Source organism: Mesoplodon mirus (assembly GCF_964341445.2).
Source record: "Mesoplodon mirus genome assembly, chromosome: 9".
In the NCBI taxonomy this organism is placed as follows: domain Eukaryota; kingdom Metazoa; phylum Chordata; class Mammalia; order Artiodactyla; family Ziphiidae; genus Mesoplodon; species Mesoplodon mirus.
In genome coordinates, this window is record NC_138985.1 from 31,585,215 (window position 1) to 31,603,922 (window position 18,708).

Below are 18,708 nucleotides of genomic sequence, written 5' to 3' on the forward strand. Positions count from 1 at the left end.
TATACAGTAAATCTTTGTTGCTTATCTATTCTATGTAGAGTAGTTTGTATCTGTTAATCCCATACTCCTAATTTATCACTCCCCACTTCCCCTTTGGTAAATATCAGTTTGTTTTCCTATGCCTGTGAGTCTCTTTCTGTTTTGTGTATAGGTTCATTTGTATTATTTTTTATATTCCACATGTAAGTGATAGCATACAATATTTGTCTTTTTCTGTCTGACTTACTTCACTAAGTATAATATTCTCTAGGTCCACCCATTTTGCTACAAATGGCAATATTTCATTATTCTTTATAGCTGAGTAATATTCCATTATATATATATATATATATATTCCATTGTCCTATATATATATATATATATATATATATATTCCATTGTCCTATATATATATATATATATATATATATATATATATATATCACATTTTCTTAAGCCAATTGTCTGTTGATGGGCACTTGGTTGTTTCCATGTCTTGGCATGGGGTGCATGTATCTTTTTGAATTAAAGTTCTTGTCTTTTCTGGGTATCTACCCAGGAGTGGGGCTGCTATATGATAGCTCTATATTTAGTTTTTTAAGGAACCTCCACTGTTCTTCATAGTGGCTGTACCAATTTACATTCCCACCAACAGTGTAGGAGGGTTCCCTTTTCTCCACATGCTCTCCAGCAGTTGATATTTGTAGACTTTTTGATGATTGCCATTTTGACCTGAGTGAGGTGATAACCCATTGTGGTTTCAATTTACATTTCTCTAATAATTAGCGATTATGAGCACCTTATCATGTTGCCCATCTGTATGTCTTCTTTGGAAAAATGTCTATTTAGGTCTTCTGCCATTTTTTTCATTGGGCTGCTTGGGTTTTTTTTTTTTTTTTGATATTTAGTTGTATGAGCTGTCTGTATATTTTGCATATTAACTCCTTGTTGGTTGCAACATTTGCAAATATTTCTCCCATTCTGTAGGTTGTCTTTTCATTTAGTTGATGTGCGAAAGCTTTTAAGTTTGATGTAGTCCGGTTCGTTTACTTTTGCTTTTATTTTTTTGCCTTGGGAGACTGATCTAAGAAAATATTGCTACAATTTATTTATGTTCGAGAATTTTTGCCTGTATTCTCTCCTAGAAATTTTATGGTATCATGTCTTATACTTAGGTCTTTAAGCCATTTTGAGTTTATTTGTGTATATGCTGTGAGGGAGTGTTCTAATTTCATTAATTTACATGTAGCTGTCCAGCTTTCCCAATACCACTTGTTGAAGAGACTGTCTTTTCTCCATTGTATATTCTTGCCCCTTTTGTCACAGATTAATTGACCATAGGTGTGTGGGTTTATCTCTGGGCTCTATATTCTGCTCCATTGATCCATATATCCCTTATTGTACCAATATCACACTGCTTTGATTACTAGAGCTGTGTAGTATAGTCTGAAGTCCAGAGGATTATGCCTCTGGCTTTATTCTTTTTCCTCAGGATTGCTTTGGCAACTCTGCATCTTTTGTTTTTCCAAATAAATTTTAGGATTATTTGTTCTATTTCTGTGAAAAATATCATGGGTATTTTGATAGGGCTCACATTAAATCTGTAGATCGCTTTGGATAGTATGGCCATTTTAACAATATTAGTTCTTCCCATCCAAGAGCATGGGATATCTTTCCATTTCTTCGAATGGTCTTCATTTCCCTTATCAATGTTTTAGACTCTTCAGTGTATAGTTACTTCACTGCCTTGGTTAAAGCAGTGAAGTAACTTCCTCAGAGAGGCCTTGCCACCCCCTGCCCACTGTGGACCCGCCGGTACATGTGAGGTGATGCTCTGTCCTTTCCCACAGCGCTCACCACCTTGGCAATGACTGGATCTCCACTTCTGCCTCCCCCACCAGGTGGTGAGCCCCCCGAGGGCCAGGCTGGCTGTCTCGTTGACAATTGTGTCCCCAAAGGCAGTGAAGTAATGAGTAATAAGTATTTTATTATTTTGGACATGATTTTAAATGGGATTTTTTTTTTGGCTGTCTCTTTCTGACATTTCATTGTTAATGTAAAGAAATGCAATAGCTTTCTGTATATTAATCTTGCATCCTTCTACCTTGCTGAATTCATTTATTCTAATAATAGTTGTGTGGACACTTTAGGGTTCTCTATATGGAGTATCATGTCCTCCGTAAATAGTGACAGTTTTACTTCTTCCCTTCCAAATTATACTCATTTTGTTTCTTTTTCTTGTCTGATTTCTGTGGCCAGGACTTCCAGTAGAAGTTGAATAGAAGTGTTGAATATAAGTGGTGAGAGTGGGCATCCTTGTATTTTTCCTGAATTTAGCAGAAAGGCTTTCAGTTTTTCACCCTTGAGTATTATGTTGGCTGTAGGTTTGTCATAAATGGATTTTATTATGTTGAATTATGTTCCCTCTATACCCACTTTGGTGAGTTTTTAATCATGAATAGATGTTGAATTTTGTCAAATGTTTTTCTGCATCTATTGAGATGATCATATATTTTTTGTCTTTCCTTTTGTTAATGTGGTGTATCACATTGATTGATTTGTGTATGTTGAACCATCCTTGTGAACCTGGGATGAATCCCACTTGGTTGTAGTGTATGATTGTTTTTGTTTTGTTGGCTTCAGTTTGCTAATATTTTGTTGAGAATTTCTGCCTCTATAATCATCAAGATATTGACCTATAATTTTCTTTTTCTTTTCTTTTCCTTTTTTTTTGTTTTTGTTTCTGTTTTTTTAGTGTCTTTGTCTGGTTTTGGTAACAGGGTGATGGTGGCTTCATAGAATAAATTTGGGAGTGTTCCCTCCTCTTCAATTTTCTGAAATAGTTGGAGCAGGATAGGTGTAAATTCTTTGTATGTTTGGTAGAATTCCCCAGAGAAGTTGTCCAGTCCTGGAATTTTGTTTGTAGGGAGTTATTATTATTATTATTATTATTATTATTACAGAATCTAGTTCACTTCTAGTGATTGGCCTGTTCAAATTACCTGATTTTTCTTGACTCAGTTTTGGCAGGCTATATATTTCTAGAACCTTGTCCATTTCTTCTAGGTTGTCCAATTTGTTGGCATATAACTGTAATAGTATTCTCTTTTGATTTTTTTTTTGTATTTCTGAGGTATATGTTGTTATTTCTCCTCTTTCATTTCTTATTTTGTTTATTTGGGTCCTCTCTCTTTTCTTCTTGGTGAACCTAGCTAGAGGTTTGTTGACTTTACCTTTTGAAAACAAACAGCTCCTGGTTTCATTGATCATTTTTATTGTTTTTAATATATATATTATTTATTTCCACACTTATCATTATTATTTCCTTCCTTCTGCTGACTTTGGGTGTTGTTTATTCTTCTTTTTCTAATTCTTTTAGGTGGTAGGTTAGGTTTTGTGTTTGATATTTTTCTTGTTTCTTGAGGAAGGCCTATATCACTATGAACTTCCCTCTCAGAACTGCTTTTCTGCATCCCATAGATTGTGTAATGTATTTGCATTGTCATTTGTCTTGAGGTATTTTCTGATTTCTCCTTGATTTCATTGTTGACCTGTTGGATCTTTTAGCAGTATGTTGTTTAGTTTCCTTATGTTTGTTATTTCCCCATATTACTTTTTGCAGTTGATTTCTAGTTTCATATCATTATGGTCAGAAAACATGCTTGTTGTAATCTCTATCCTCCTGAATTTGTGAGGCTTGTTTTGTGACCTCCTATGTGGTCCATCCTAGAGAATTTTTCTTGTGTGCTTGAAAAGAATATGTATTTGGATGTAGTGTCCTGTAGATATCAGTTAAGGCCAACTGGTCTATTGTGTCATTTAGAACCTCCATTGCATTATTGATTTAATTTCTGGAAGATCTGTCCATTGGTGTCAGTAGATTGTTAAAGTCTCCTACTATCATTGTATTATTGTCCATTTGTCCCTTTATGTCTGTTATTATTGTTTTAGTATTTAGGTGCTCCTCTATTGGGTGCATGTTAATGAGTGTAACATACTATTCTTCCCTTTATCATTATATAATGTCCTTCTTTGTCTTTCTTTATGGGCTTTGTTTTAAAGTCTATTTTGTCTGATATGAGTATTTCTATCCCCAGTTACCTGTCATTTCCATTTACATGAAATACATTTTCTCATCCCCTCACTTTCAGTCTGTGTGTGTCTTTCACTGTGAAGTGAGTCTCTTATAGGCAGCATATTGTAGGGTCTTTTTTTTTTCAGTCTGCCACTCTATGTCTTTTGATCAGAGCATTTAGTCCATCAACATTTAAAGTAATTATTTATTGGTACATACTTATTGTCATTTTAAACCTTGTTTTCCAGTCATCTTTGTAGTTCTTTTTGTTCATTTCTTCTTTTTGTTTTTCCTTTTGTGGTTTGTTGATTTTCTTTTGTAGTACACTTGAGTTCCTTTCTTTTTGTTTTTTGTGAATATATTGTCTGTTTTTGATTTGTGGTTACCATGGAGTTCAAGTATGTTGACCCATACTATATATATTTGCTTAAAACTGATAGTTGTTCAACTTCAAACACATTCTAAAAGATGTACCTTTTTATATACCCCTCTGCCACATTTTGTGATTTTTATGTCCTATTTTACAACATCATGTTTATTCTTTTGCTGTTAATTGTAGTTATCATCACTTTTACAGATTTTTAATTGCTTTTTAAGCAATCCTCAATCCTTTCATATGTTTGCCTTACCTATTGTGATTTCCCCTTTCCTCTATTCTTGTTTCTTTTATTTCATTTTTAATATATTTATTTATTTATTTATTTATTTATGGCTGTGTTGGGTCTTTGTTGCTGCTCGCAGGCTTTCTATTGTTGTGGTGCATGGGTTTCTCATTGTGGTGGCCTCTCGTTGCAGAGCATGGGCTCTAAGCGTGCAGGCTTCATTAGTTGTGGCACACAGGCTCAGTAGTTGTGCCTCATGGGCTCTAGAGTGCAGGCTCAGTAGTTGTAGCACATGGGCTTAGCTGCTCCATGGCATTTGGCATCTTCCGGTACAGGGCTCGAACCCATGTCGCCTGCCTTGGCAGGATGATTCTTAACCATTGTGCCACCAGGGAAGCCCCTTGTTTCTTTTCTATTTGGAGAAAACCCTTAAATATTTCTTTAGGCTAGGTTTAATATTGCTGAATTCTTTTAGTTTTTGCTTGTCTGAGGAATTATTTATCTATTCTTCTATTCTAAATGATAATCTTGTTGGGTAGAGTATCCAAAGTTGTAGGGTTTTCCCTTTCAGGAATTTGAATTTATTGTTTGACTCCCTTCTGGCCTGCAAATTTTCTACAGCAAAATCAGCTGATAGTGTTATAGGCGTTCCCTTGTGACCTACTCTTTGTTTTTCTCTTGCTGCCTTTAGAATCCTCTTTTTATCTTTAAATTTTGCCATTTTAATTCTTATATGTCTTGGTATGGGTCTGTTTGGGTTCATCTTATTTGGGATCTTCTGTGCTTCCTGTCCCTGGATATCTGTGTTCTTTTTTACACTTGGGAAGTTTTCAGCCATAATTTCATCAAATACATTTTTGATTCCCTTCTTTCTCTTCTCCTTCTGGAACCCGTATTATGCATCCATTGACATGTGCTGTATTATCCCATAGATCTCATATATTGCTTTTTTTTTCTTTTGTCTTTCTGTCTGCTGTTCTAGCTGGGTGATTTCCATTTTTCTGTCATCCAGATCACTTATTCGTTCTTCTGTGTCATTTAGTATGTTATTCATTGCTTCTAGATTGGTATTTATCTCAGCAACTGAATTATCTAATTTTGGTTGGTTCATCTTTATAGTTTCTAGTTTCTTGTTACAATGCTATGCATTTCTAATGATAATCTTTCTTAAGTCCTTTAGGGTTTTTTTTTTTTTTTTTTTTTTTTTTTTACTTTTTGCGGTACGTGGGCCTCTCACTGTTGTGGCCTCTCCCGTTGCGGAGCACAGGCTCCGGATACGCAGGCTCAGCGGCCATGGCTCACGGGCCCAGCCGCTCCGCGGCATGTGGGATCTTCCCGGACCGGGGCACGAACCCACATCCCCTGCATCGGCAGGCGGACTCTCAACCACTGCGCCACCAGGGAAGCCCAAGTCCTTTCGTATTTTTAATACCTCCTTTTTAATTGGGTTCTAGTAAACTGAGGTCTGTTTCATTATTTGTTCTTTCAAGGGATTTCTCTTGTTCTTTTTTTTTCCTTTTTTGCGGTACGTGGGCCTCTCACTGTTGTGGTCTCTCCCATTGCGGAGCACAGGCTCCAGATGCGCAGGCTCAGCGGCCACGGCTCACAGGCCCAGCCGCTCCGTGGCATGTGGGATCCTCCCGGACCGGGGCATGAACCGATGTCCCCTGCATCAGCAGGCGGACTCTCAACTACTGCGCCATCAGGGAAGCCCCTCTTGTTCTTTTAATTGGGAATAATTCCTCTGCCTTTTTATTTTACTTAACTTTATCTCTATGAATTTAGGAGAAACAGTTGTCTACTGTGATCTTGAAGGGGAATTTTTATGTGGGAGCATCCCTGCGTAGACTGTGTGTGTCCAATATTTTTGGTGCAAGGGCTGGTTTTGGTATGGATACCAGCCACATCTTTCCTCTGAGTGTGCTGCCTGTTATCCCCTTGATAGGGGGTGTGGTTGGTGTTTCAGTGTCTAGAGCCTGTGCTGGATATGAGGTGGTTCTTTCTCTTTGTTCATGGCTGTCACTGCCCTGCTGGGGGCAGGGTCAATTTCCCAGTTGGAATAGAAGCCTTGAGGGTTGGGTTTCATCAGGCTCTGTTACCCTCGAGTGTGTCGCCTGCCCCAAAGTTTGTAATTGCTGAAGTAAGTGAGGCCTGTGTGGTCACAGCTAACCTATGGGTCACCCATGCAGGTGTCCATGGTTCCACTCAGAAGCATCCCAAGGTTCCGTCCCTTTCTCTGTTATGTTCATCCCACATTTAGTGCAGGGCTGTGGTGTGGAGTAGGCTGGGACTGGGGGTTGGGGCATTGTGGCTGCAGGAACTGAGGTGACTGTGCTTCATCTGAGATCTGGGCTGCCTCTTTGGCAGACTTCTCCAAGGACCTGTCTGCCCCAGATCTAGTGCTAATCTGTGGTGTGTCTAGTGCTAATCTGTGGTGTGGAGTGGGTGGAGTTGGAGCACTCATGCTAGGACATAAACCACTGTGTACTCCTGCCCAGGGCCAGTCTGCCTGAGAGTCAGTGCTTAGCATTTGTGCATTCTTATGGCATCACCCAGTGTGTGCGCTGACAATGTCTGCCCAGCTAGGCTTGGTGCCCCAGTGCATGTGCTGACAGTGGTCTCTGTGGTTCCACCCAGATCACACCCCAGGTGCCCTGGTCTGTCTCTGCATAACTAGACTGATCTTTGCCCTGATCTTGTGCCAGGCTGTGATGTGGAGTGAGCAGGAGTGGGGTATTCATCCTTTTGGACTGGGAAGAGTGGCAAGGTAGCAGCAGCCAGTACAAGGCTCTCTCCACCCTGATTCTTATCAAGCCAACATGCAGGCACTGCTCACAATAGAGTCTAGGCTTCCTCAGCCCTTCTGTCTGTCTCAGCGGATTTCCCAGCAGACAAGGGGGCTTGTCTCCTCCCTGCAGGACCCCAGAACTGGGATGCCCATATTTTTAGTCAACCTGCTCCCCAGGGTGAGAATTCACCTATGTGGACTACTGTTCCTTACAGATCCCTGCCAGGGGTGCAGGTTCTGACCCAATGCCTTTTTTCCCCATCCTGCACAGTTACATGGACATCTTTCTTCCAGCTTTGGCTGTATAGGAGTTCTTTTGCCAGTTTCCAGTTAGTTTTCCGTGATTATTGTTCCACATGTAGATGTACTTTTGATGTGTTTGTTGGGGGAGGTGAGCTCCATGTCCTCCTACTCTGCCATCTTGGTCCCCCTTGGCCCAATATACTTTTGACTTAAATACTAAGGCCGTTTAATGTGGAAAGGATGGTCTTTTCAGAAATGGTGCTAAGAAAACTGAATATCCACATACTGGAGACTAAAGTTGGACTTATACCCCACATCATATACAGAATTACTCAAATGAATCTAAGACCTAAACATACAAGTTAAAACAATAAAACTCTTGGAAGAAACATAGGGGAAAAGCTTCCGGGCATTGGATTTAGCTATAATATTTTGGATATGGCACTGCAAGCACAGGCAACAAAAGAAAAAATAGATAAATTGATCTTCATCAAAATTTCAAATTTTTGTTCATCAATGGACACTATGAAAAGAGAGTGAAATGGCAACCTATAGACTGGGAGAAGATATTTGCACATCACATATCTGATAAGGGATTAATATCCAAAATTCATAAGGAAACCCTACAACTCAACAACAAAAAAACAACCCAATAAAAAATGGGCAAAGGGCTTGGCTAGACACTTCTCCGAGGCAGATAGATATACTTAAAGCCTCCGAGTATATGAAAATATGCTCAACACAATTAGTCATTAAAGAAATGCACATAAAAACCACAATGAGATACCACTCCCCACGTACTAAAATGGCTACAATCAAAACAACAAAAAAACCCAAGTGCTGATGAGAATGTAGAGAAATTGGGACCCTCAGACACCATTGGTGGGAATGTAAAGTGATTCAGGCACTGTGGAAGACAGTTTGGCAGTTGTTCAAAAAGCTAAACATAGAAATTCCATATGATCCAACAGTTCAACTTCTAGGTATATGCTCAAAAGAATTCAAAAGAGGGACTCAAACAAATACATGCACACCAATATTCACAGCAGCAATTAATCACAATCGCTAAAAGATGGAAATAACCCAAATGTCCATCAACAACTGAGTGGATAAACAAAATATGGTATAGATATAAAATGGAATATTATTCAGTCATAAGAAGGAATGGAATTCTGAATCATGCTACAACATGGATGAAGCTTGAAAACATGCTAGGTGAAGTAAGGCAGACACAAAAGGATAAATATTGTATGATTCCATTTAGATGAGATAACAAAAACAGGCAAATTAATAGAGAAAGAAAGTAGATTAGAGGTTACCAGGGGCCAGAGGCATGAGAAATGGGGAGTTATTGCTTAATTGTTACAGAGTCCCTAGAGATGATAAAAATTTTTTTTTGGAAATAGATATAGTGATGTTGTGGTTGCACAACATTATGAATGTAGTTAATGCCCCTGAATTGTACACTTAAAAATGATTAAAATGGTACATTTTATGCATATATATGTTACCACAACAAAAAAATTATAAGAGAATCAATTACATATCTCAGAGTCTTTTAAATATATTGTTGAAATTAAAGAATTACTAGAGGTTATGTTTGCATAATCTTTTAAGTATACTAAAAACAATGGAATTGTATACTTTTAAGTGTTGAATTTTACAATATGTGAATTTTAAATCAATTTTTTAAATTAACCATATATATGTCTATAAAGTCATTCTCAAAATGTTTCAGATTAAAACAATATGGACCACATCTCTGACCACAATGCAATTAAACTAGAAATTAATAAGACAACTTAATAATATTTCTATTTAGAAATTAAGAAACTCACTTTTTTTTAACATCTTTATTGGAGTATAATTGCTTTACAATGGTGTGTTAGTTTCTGTTTTATAACAAGGTGAATCAGTTATACATATACATATGTTGCCATATCTCTTCTCTTTTGCATCTCCCTCCCTCCCACCCTCCCTATCCCACCCCTCTAGGTGATCACAAAGCAACGAGCTGATCTCCCTGTGCTATGCGGCTGCTTCCCACTAGCTATCTATTTTACGCTTGGTAGTGTATATATGTCCATGCCACTCTCTCGCTTTGTCACAGCTTACCCTTCCCCTTCCCCATATCCTCAAGTCCATTCTCTAGTAGCTCTGCATCTTTATTCTCGTGTGTGGGTTTATCTCTGGGCTTTCTATCCTGTTCCATTGATCTATATGTCTGTTTTTGTGCCAGTACCATACTGTCTTGATTACTGTAGCCCTGCAGTATAGTCTGAAGTCAGGGAGCCTGATTCCTCCAGCTGTTTTTTGTTTGTTTTTTCTCAACATTGTTTTTGCTGTTCAAGGTCTTTTATGTTTCTACACGAATTGTAAAATTTTTTGTTCTAGTTCTGTGAAAAATGCCATTGGTAATTTGATAGGGATTGCATTGCCTCTGTAGATTGCTTTGAGTACTATAGTCATTTTGACAATATTGATTCTTCCAATCCAAGAACATGGTATATCTCTCCATCTATTTGCATTGACTTACTTTGATCAGTATTTACAGTTTTCTGCATACAGGTCTTTTGCCTCCTTAGGTAGGTTTACTCCTAGGTATTTTATTCTTTTTGTAGCAATGGTAAATGGGATTGTTTCCTTAATTTCTCTTTCTAATCTTCCACTGTTATTGTATAGGAATGCAAGAGATACCTGTGTATTAATTTTGTTTCCTGCAACTTTGCTAAGTTTGTTGATTAGCTCTAGTAGTTTTCTAGTGGCATCTTTAGGATTTTCTATGTATAGTATCATGTCATCTGCAAACAGTGAGTTTTCCTTCTTCTTTCCCCAATTGGATTCCTTTTATTTCTTTTTCTTCTCTGATTGTCATGGCTAGGACTTCCAAAACTGTGTTGAATAATAGTGGTGAGAGTGGGCACCCTTGTCTAGTTCCTGATACTAGAGGAAATTCTTTCAGGTTTTCTCCATTAAGAATAATGTTTGCTGGGCTTCCCTGGTGGCACAGTGGTTGAAAGTCCACCTGCCGATGCAGGGGACACGGGTTCATGCCCCAGTCCGGGAGGATCCCACATGCCGCGGAGCAGCTGGGCCTGTGAGCCATGGCCGCTGACCCTGCGTGTCTGGAGCCTGTGCTCCGCAATGGGAGAGGCCACAATGGTGAGAGGCCCACGTATCGCAAAAAAAAAAAAAAAAAAAAAAAGAATAATGTTTGCTGTGGGTTTGTCATATATTGCCTTCATTATGTTGAGGGAGGTTCCCTCTATCCCCACTTTCTGGAGAGTTTTTATCATAAATTGATGTTTAATTTTCTCAAAAGCTTTTTCTGCATCTATTGAGATGATTATATGGTTTTTACTCTTCAGTTTATTAAGATGGCGCATCACATTGATTGATTTGCATATATTGAAGAATCCTTGAATCGCTGGGATACATCCCACTTGATCATGGTGCATGATCCTTTTAATGTGCTGTTGGATTCCATTTGCTAGTATTTTGCTGAGGATTTTTGTGTCTATGTTCATCAGTGATATTGGCCTGTAATTTTTTTGTGTGATATCTTTGTCTGGTTTTGGTATCAGGGTGATGGTGGCCTCGTAGAATGAGTTGGGGAGTGTTTCTCCCTCTGCAATTTTTAGGAAGAGTTGAGAAGTATAGGTGTTAGCTCTTCTCTAAATGTTTGATAGAATTTGCCTGTGAAGCCATCTGATCCTGGACATTTGTTTGTTGGGAGTTTTTAAATCACAGTTTCAATTACAGTACTTGTGATTGGTCTGTTCATATTTTGTTTCTTCCTGGTTCAGTTTGGGGAGGTTGTACCTTTCTAAAAATCTGTCCATTTCTTCTAGGTTGTCAATTTTATTGGCATATAGTTGCTTGTACTAGTCTCTTATGATCGTTTGTATTTCTGTGGTGTCCATTGTAACATCCCCTTTTTCATTTCTAATTTTATTGATTTGAGTTCCCTCCCTCTTCTTCTTGATGAGTCTGGCTAAAGGTTTATCAATTTTATTTATCTTTTCAAAGAACCAGTTTTTAGTTTCATTCATCTTTTCTATTACTTTCTTCATCTCTATTTCATCTGTTTCTGCTTTGATCTTTATGATTTGTTTCTTTCTACTAACTTTGGGTTTTGTTCTTCTTTCTCTAGTTGCTATAGGTGTAAGGTTAGGTTGTTTATTTGAGATTTTCCTTGTTTCCTGAGGTAAGTCTCTATTGCTATAAACTTCCCTCTTAGAACTGCTTTTGCTGTGTCCCATAGGTTTTGGATTATCATGATTTCATTTTCATTTGTCTCTAGGTATTTTATGATTTCCTCTTTGATTTCTTCAGTGATCCATTGGTTGCTTAGAAGCTTATTGTTTAACATCCAATGTGTTTGTGTTCTGTACATTTTTTTTCTTTCATGTAGTTGATTTCTAATCTCACAGCATTGTGGTCAGAAAAGATGATTGTTATGATTTCAATTTTATTAACACATTATTGACCGGAGACGTATTAATACATCTTTTGTTACCCGAACGGTATTGACCAGAGATGTATCAATACGTTCTTAGAGAGTGCTACAATTAACATCACTGTGCAATTTGTTAGAGCTTAAATTGATCAAGGTTCTTTATACAACTTACAATTATCGTTATCATTCATATTTTGCTCCATTAAGTTTTTGTTCCAACCTTGTATATATTATATACGTAAAATCTTCCAAAATGACGCATTGCAAAAGTTTGAGTGAAGAAGAATTTTTCAGTCCATTTTATGCAGATACTTTCTCTGACTGTCTGAGCGACATATGTACTAGTGTCTCAGAAGATGACAGTTTTTCAGAATACAGTTCTGATTCAGATGATGTGAATATTAGACCAATAAAAAGATTTTAAAAAATAGTGACTGATTCTGATACAAAAAGTGAAAATGAAACTCAGGGTGCTGGAGAATGCACCTTTGCTTCTACAGAATAGTGAATTGAAAACAACATTTCATGAAAATTAGAAGATTTTACAGGTATGTCAAGTGTCTCCGTTGAAGGCAATAATCCACAAAGTGTTAGTGAAATAACAGAATTAATTTTTGGCCAGCCAAAGTAAAAATCACCAGCTAAAGGCATTACTTTCTGCAAAAATCCCTGGGTCAATAATCAGTAAAATTTACCAAGGCTCGCTTTGTGGCCCAGCATGTGATCAATCCTGGAGAATATTCCATGTGCACTTGAGAAGAACGTGTATTCTGCTGTTTTGGATGGAATGCTCTATAAATATCAATTTAGTCCATCTGGTCTAATGTGTCATTTAAGGCCTGTGTTTCCTTATTGATTTTCTGTCTGGATCATCTGTCCATTGATGAAAATAGGGTGTTAGAGTCCTCCACTGTTTTTGTGTTACTGCTGATTTCTCCTTTTATGGTTGTTAGTATTTGCCTTATAAATTGAGGTGCTCCTATGTTGGATGCATATATATCTACAATTGTTGTATCTTCTTCTTGGATTGATCTCTTGATCATTATGTAGTGTGCTTTTTGTCTCTTGTAACAGTCTTTATTTTAAAGCCTATTTTGTCTAATATGAGTATTGCTACTCCAGCTTTTTGACTTCCATTGGCATGGAATACATTTTTCCATCCCCTTACTTTCAGTCTGTATGTGTCCCTTGATCTAAAGTGGGTCTCTTGTAAACAGCATATATATAGGTCTTGTTTTGTATCCATTCATCCAGTCTATGTCTTTTGGTTGAAGCATTTAATCCATTTACATTTAAGGTAATTATCCATATGTATGTTCTTATTGCCATTTTGTTAATTGTTTTGGATTTGTTTTTGTGTTTTTTCTTCCCTTTTTCATTCTCTTCTCTTGTGATTCGATGACTAACTTTAGTGTTGTGTTTGGATTGCTTTTTCTTTTTTGTGTGTATCTATTGTAGATTTTCAGTTTGCTGTTCCCATGAGGTTTTGATATAGACATCTGTATATAAACAACAATATAGATTGTTTGAATTCAATAAAGACAATACAGGTTGTCTATAATTTCAAATGCATTTCCGATATCCTGCATTTGTGCTCTCCTCTTCTCACAATTGCTGATTTTGGTATCATATTTGTGTGCAGATGATTTCCTACCTTTACTGTATGTTTACCTTTACCAGTGAGCTTTTCATTCATAATTTTCTTGTTTCTAGTTGTGGTCTTTTCTTTTCCACCTAGAGAAGTTCCTTTAGCACTTGTTGCAAAGCTGGATGGTGGTGCTGAATTCTCTTAGCTTTTGCTTGCCTGTAAAGCTTTTGATTTCTATGTTGAATCTGAATGACAGCCCTGCTGGGTAGAGTAATCTTGGTTGTAGGCTCTTCCCTTTCATCACTTTAAGTATATTGTGCCACTCCCTTCCGGCCTGCAGAGTTTCTGCTGAGAAATCACCTGACAACCTTATGGGAGTTCCTTGTATATTGTTTGTTGCTTTTCCCTTGTTGCTTTTGATATTTTTTCTTTGTCTTTAATTTTTGTCAGTTTGATTACTATCTGTCTCAGTGTGTTCCTCCTTGGGTTTATCCTGCCTGGGACTCTCTGCACTTCCTGGACTTGGGTGACTGTTTCCTTTCCCATGTTAGGGAAGTTTTCAGCTATTATCTGTTCAAATATTTTCTCAGGCCCTTTCTCCCTCTCTTCTCCTTCTGGGACCCCTATAATGCAAATGTTGGTGCATTTCATGTTTTCCCAGAGGTCTCTTAGACTGTTCTCATTTCTTTTCATTCTTTTCTCTTTATTCTGTTCTGCGGCAATGATTTCCACCATGCTGCCTTCCATGTCACTTATCCGTTCTTCTGCCTCAGTTATTCTGCTACTGATTCCTTCTAGTGTATTTTTCATGTCAGTTATTGTATCATTCATCTCTGTTTGTTTGTTCTTTAGTTCTTCTAGGTCTTTGTTAAACATTTCTTTTGTCTTCTCGATCTGTGCCTTCATTCTTTTTCTGAGATCTTGGATCATCTTTACTATCATTACTCTGAATTTTTTTCAGGTAAGTTGCCTATCTCCACTTCACTTAGTTGTTCTTCTGGGGTTTTATCTTGTTCCTTTATCTGGGACATATTCCTCTGCCATTTTATTTTTTCTAACTATCTGTGATTGCAGTTTCTGTTCCACAGGCTGTAGGGTTGTAGTTTTCTTGCCTCTGCTGTCTGCCACCTGAGGCTGTCTGGTGGGAGGGACTGGTACCTGCCCACTGGTTGGTGGAGCTGTGTCTGGTCCCTCTGGTGGGCAGGGTCGTGTCTGAGTGTGTGTGCATTATCAGGTGGCTGTTTATTAAGGAAGACTTTAAGCAGCCTGTCTGCTGATGCATGGGGCTATGTTTCAGTCCTGTTGGTTGTTTGGCCTGAGGTGTCCCAGCACTGGAGCCTTCAGGCTGTTGGGTGGTGCCAGGTCTTGGTGAGAAAATGGCACCCTCCTAGAGGGCCCATGCCAATGAGCACTCGCCAGAGCCACTGCCGCCAGTGTCCCTTTCCCCACAGTGAGTCACAGTTGCCTCCTACCTCTGCAGGGTACCCTCCAACAATAGCAGCTAAGTCTGGCCCAGTCTCTTATGAGGTCACTGCTTTTTTCCCTGGGTCCTGGTGCACATGAGACCCTGTGTGCACCCTCCAAGAATGGAGTTTCTCTTTCCCCCAGTCCTGTGAGAGTCCTGTGGTCAAACCCCAGTGGCTTTCAAAGCCAGACTCTCTGGGGGCTCTTCCTCCCATTCCCAGGCCCCCAAGCTGAGGAGCCTGACATGACGCTCTGAACTTTCACTCCTGTAGGAGAACTGCTGTGGTATAACTATTTTCCATTTTGTGGGTTGCCCACCCAGTGTGTATGGGATTTGATTTTATGGTGATTGAACCTGTCTTACCATCTCTTTGTGGCTTCTTCTTTGACTTTGGATTTAGGGTATCTTTTTTGGTAGGTTCCAGCATTTTTTTTTTTTTTTTTTTTTGGTCAGTGGTTTTTCAGCAGTTAGTTGTGATTCTGGTGTTTCCATAAGAAGGGGTAAGCTCACATCCTTCTACTCTACCATCTTGCCTCCTCTCCTTCCATTAACTCTTTTCAGGGACAGATTTTGTTGATATATTTTTTCCTTTGAATGGGCCACACTTTCCTGTTTTTCTGTATGTCTCCTAATGTTTTTGTTGAATACTGGACATTTGAATCTAATAATGTGGTAGCTCTGGAAATCAGATTCTTCCCCCTTCCCCAGGGTTTGCTGTTGTTGTTGTTTTTGATTGCCATAGGCTGTCTCTGTCCTGAGAATCAGCCTAAGGTGTAAAGTTAAGGGCTTATGTATTTCCTGAGACTCTTCTTAGGCATGCGTAATCACTTTCTAATTTTATCCATATATGCAGTTGTTTTTTAATAGTCTAGTCTTTAATGTCTGTCTCCCAAAAGAGGAAAAGCAAAAAATGAAGTGGGGGGTGAAGAGTGCTGGCCTTTAAATATCTTGAAAGACACTTGAGCCAGATGGGGTAGGGGCTTGCAATAATGGGAGGAGGTGCAACAATGGCTCCCCTCTAGCTCTATTTGTCTGCACCTCTGTGATCAGAAGCAGCAATCCACAATCATATAACAGATCCCTGACATTTGAAAGAAAGGGTACTTGTTGCCCACCCTGACTCTCACAAGCTGGGTGCAAGTTGCTCCAGGAACACAGTCACACAGATTGTGTGTTGGGAATTGGTAGCTGCTACTGTGCCAAATGCTGATTATTGACAGAAATTTACCATCCAAGGGTTCCCATAAAAGTTACCTGTGTTCAACAGACTCCAGAGCTCCAAAACAGTTACATCAGATGATTCTGCTGGTGCAATTTTTGCCTAGCTGGGTAGACAGATTCCTGTTGTTTCTGGCTCCACCATCTTCCCAGAAGCCTCCTTTTTAAAAAAAAAAAAAAAAAAGTTTTGTTTTCATTCATTTTCTCTGTCATTTTTCTAATTTATATTTCATTCATCATCTCTGTTCTAATCTTTATTATTTATTCCTGGTGCTAGCTTTTGGTTTAATTTCTCCCTCCCTTCTAAGGACAGTTTGGGGCAGATTTAGGATTCTTGATTGACACTTTTCAGTGTTTTTCTTTTGGCACTTTGAATATACCAGCCCACTGACCTCTGGCCTCCAAAGTTTCAAGTGAGAAATCTGCTGATAATCTTACTGAAGATCACTTTTATGTGATGAATCACTTCTCTCTTGCTGCTTTCAAGATTTTCTTTTGCTTTCAACAGTTTCTGTGTCTTCAGTGTGACCTCTTTGAATTCATCTTATTAGGAGTTCATTAAGGTTTTGAGTGTTTATGTTCATGTCTTTCTTCAAATTTGGGAAGTTCTTAGGCATTATTTCTTCAAATAATCCCTTTGCTCCTGTCTGTCTCTCTCTTCTTCTGGGACTCCCACAATGCATGTTGATACTCTTGAAGATGTTCCACAGGTTCCTTGGGCTTTGTTCACTTTCCTTCAATCTTTATTCTTCCTGTTCTGCAGACTTGACAATTTCAATTGTTTTATCTTCTTCTTCACTGATTCTTTCTTCTCCTACTCAAATCTGCTTTTGACTGGGATCTAGTGAGTTTTTCATTCAAGTTATTGTACTTTTCAGCTCCAGAATCTCTTTTTGGTGTGGTCTTATATTTTCTCTTTATTCATAGTTCCATTTTGTTCATACATAATTATCTTGACTTTCTCTGTGTCTTCCTTTAGTTTTTTGAGCATCTTTAAGACAGGTTTTTTTTTTTTAATTCTTTGTCTATTGGGTCTGCCATATGGCCTTTCTCACCAGTTTCTGTTGATTTTTTTTTCTTTGCATGGAAAAAAATTTTTTCCTGTTTCTTTGCACATCCTATAATTTTTTTCCCTGAAAATTTAATATTTGAATCTAACAATGTAGTAAGTCTGGAAATCAGATTGTTCCATTTCTCAAGGGTTTCCTTTCATTTTTGTTTACTTTATTAGTATTTTTATTGTTTTATGTTCTCTTTCCCAGGAATCAGCCTGAGGTATAAACTTAAGGCCTTATCAGGTCTGAGTCTGTGTTTTTCCTTAGACATGTATGGTGATCTGTACATGGGTTGCTTTTGAATGTCCTAGTCCTTAAATGTCTGGCTCCCAAAATAAGGAAAAAAGATAAATAAAGATGGAGAGAAAAGTGCCAGCTCTTTAAATCTCCTAGAAGTTGTTTCAGCTGTAGGGCTTGGGGCTTGCAACAATGGGAGGGGTGGTGCAGCAATGACTGCCCACTTCTATGTCTGTACTTCCATTATCAGAAGCAGCAATCAACAATCAGAAAACAGGTCCCTGATATTTGGAGGACAGGGTCCTTATTGCCCACCTTGGGTCAGCAAGCTGCATGTAAGCTGCTCCTGGTACAAATGCACAACTGACTGTCTCAGAGCTGAGGGTGGGGGATGGGTAGCAATTGCTGAAATTGACCAAAATTAACTGCAATTTCCCATTCAAGCCTTCTCCTTGAAGTTGCAAGTCTGAATAGACTCCACAGTTCCAACATAGCTATATCAAGCAGATTCTGCCAGTATAATTGTCCAGGAAAGAAGACAAGGTTCCTGGCACTTCCTACTCTGTCTTCCCAGAATCCCAAAGCTCTTTTTATATATTGCTGAATTCCACTTATTAATGTTTCATTGAGGATTTTTTGCATCTGTATTCATGAGAGATATTAATCTGCAGTTTTCCTTTCTTGAATGGTCTTTGTATGGTTTTGGTATCAGGATAACACTGGCCTCACAAAACGAGTTGGGGAATTTCTCCTTTTCTGCTTTCTGGTAGATAATGTATAGAATTGCTTCTTCTTTTAATGTTTGGTAGAATTCTCTGCTGAAAACATCTGATTCTTTCTTTGGAGTTTTAATGTTTTATTTCTATTTTATTTATTTATTTATTTGGCCACACTGCATGACATGTGGGGTCTTGGTTCCCTGACCAGGGATTGAATACATGCCCCTTGCATTGGAAGCATGGAGTCTTAACCACTGGACCTCCAGGGAAGTCCCTTCTT

General features: G+C 38.3%; 1 protein-coding gene across 2 annotated transcripts in view; it reads right to left on the minus strand.

Annotated features, from left to right (window-relative positions):
• The window catches only part of LOC309810035 (up-regulator of cell proliferation), a 69,540-nt gene that overhangs the window by 41,695 nt on the left and 9,137 nt on the right, over window positions 1-18,708 (minus strand). Inside the window, exon 2 of one of the 2 annotated variants that reach the window (XM_082631723.1) lies at window positions 16,454-16,577. The exons of the other annotated variant lie outside the window; for it this stretch is intronic. The gene's annotated coding sequence lies outside the window, so the exon portion shown is untranslated. The remainder of the gene's footprint in view (window positions 1-16,453; window positions 16,578-18,708) is intronic. 2 annotated transcript variants of the gene reach the window in all.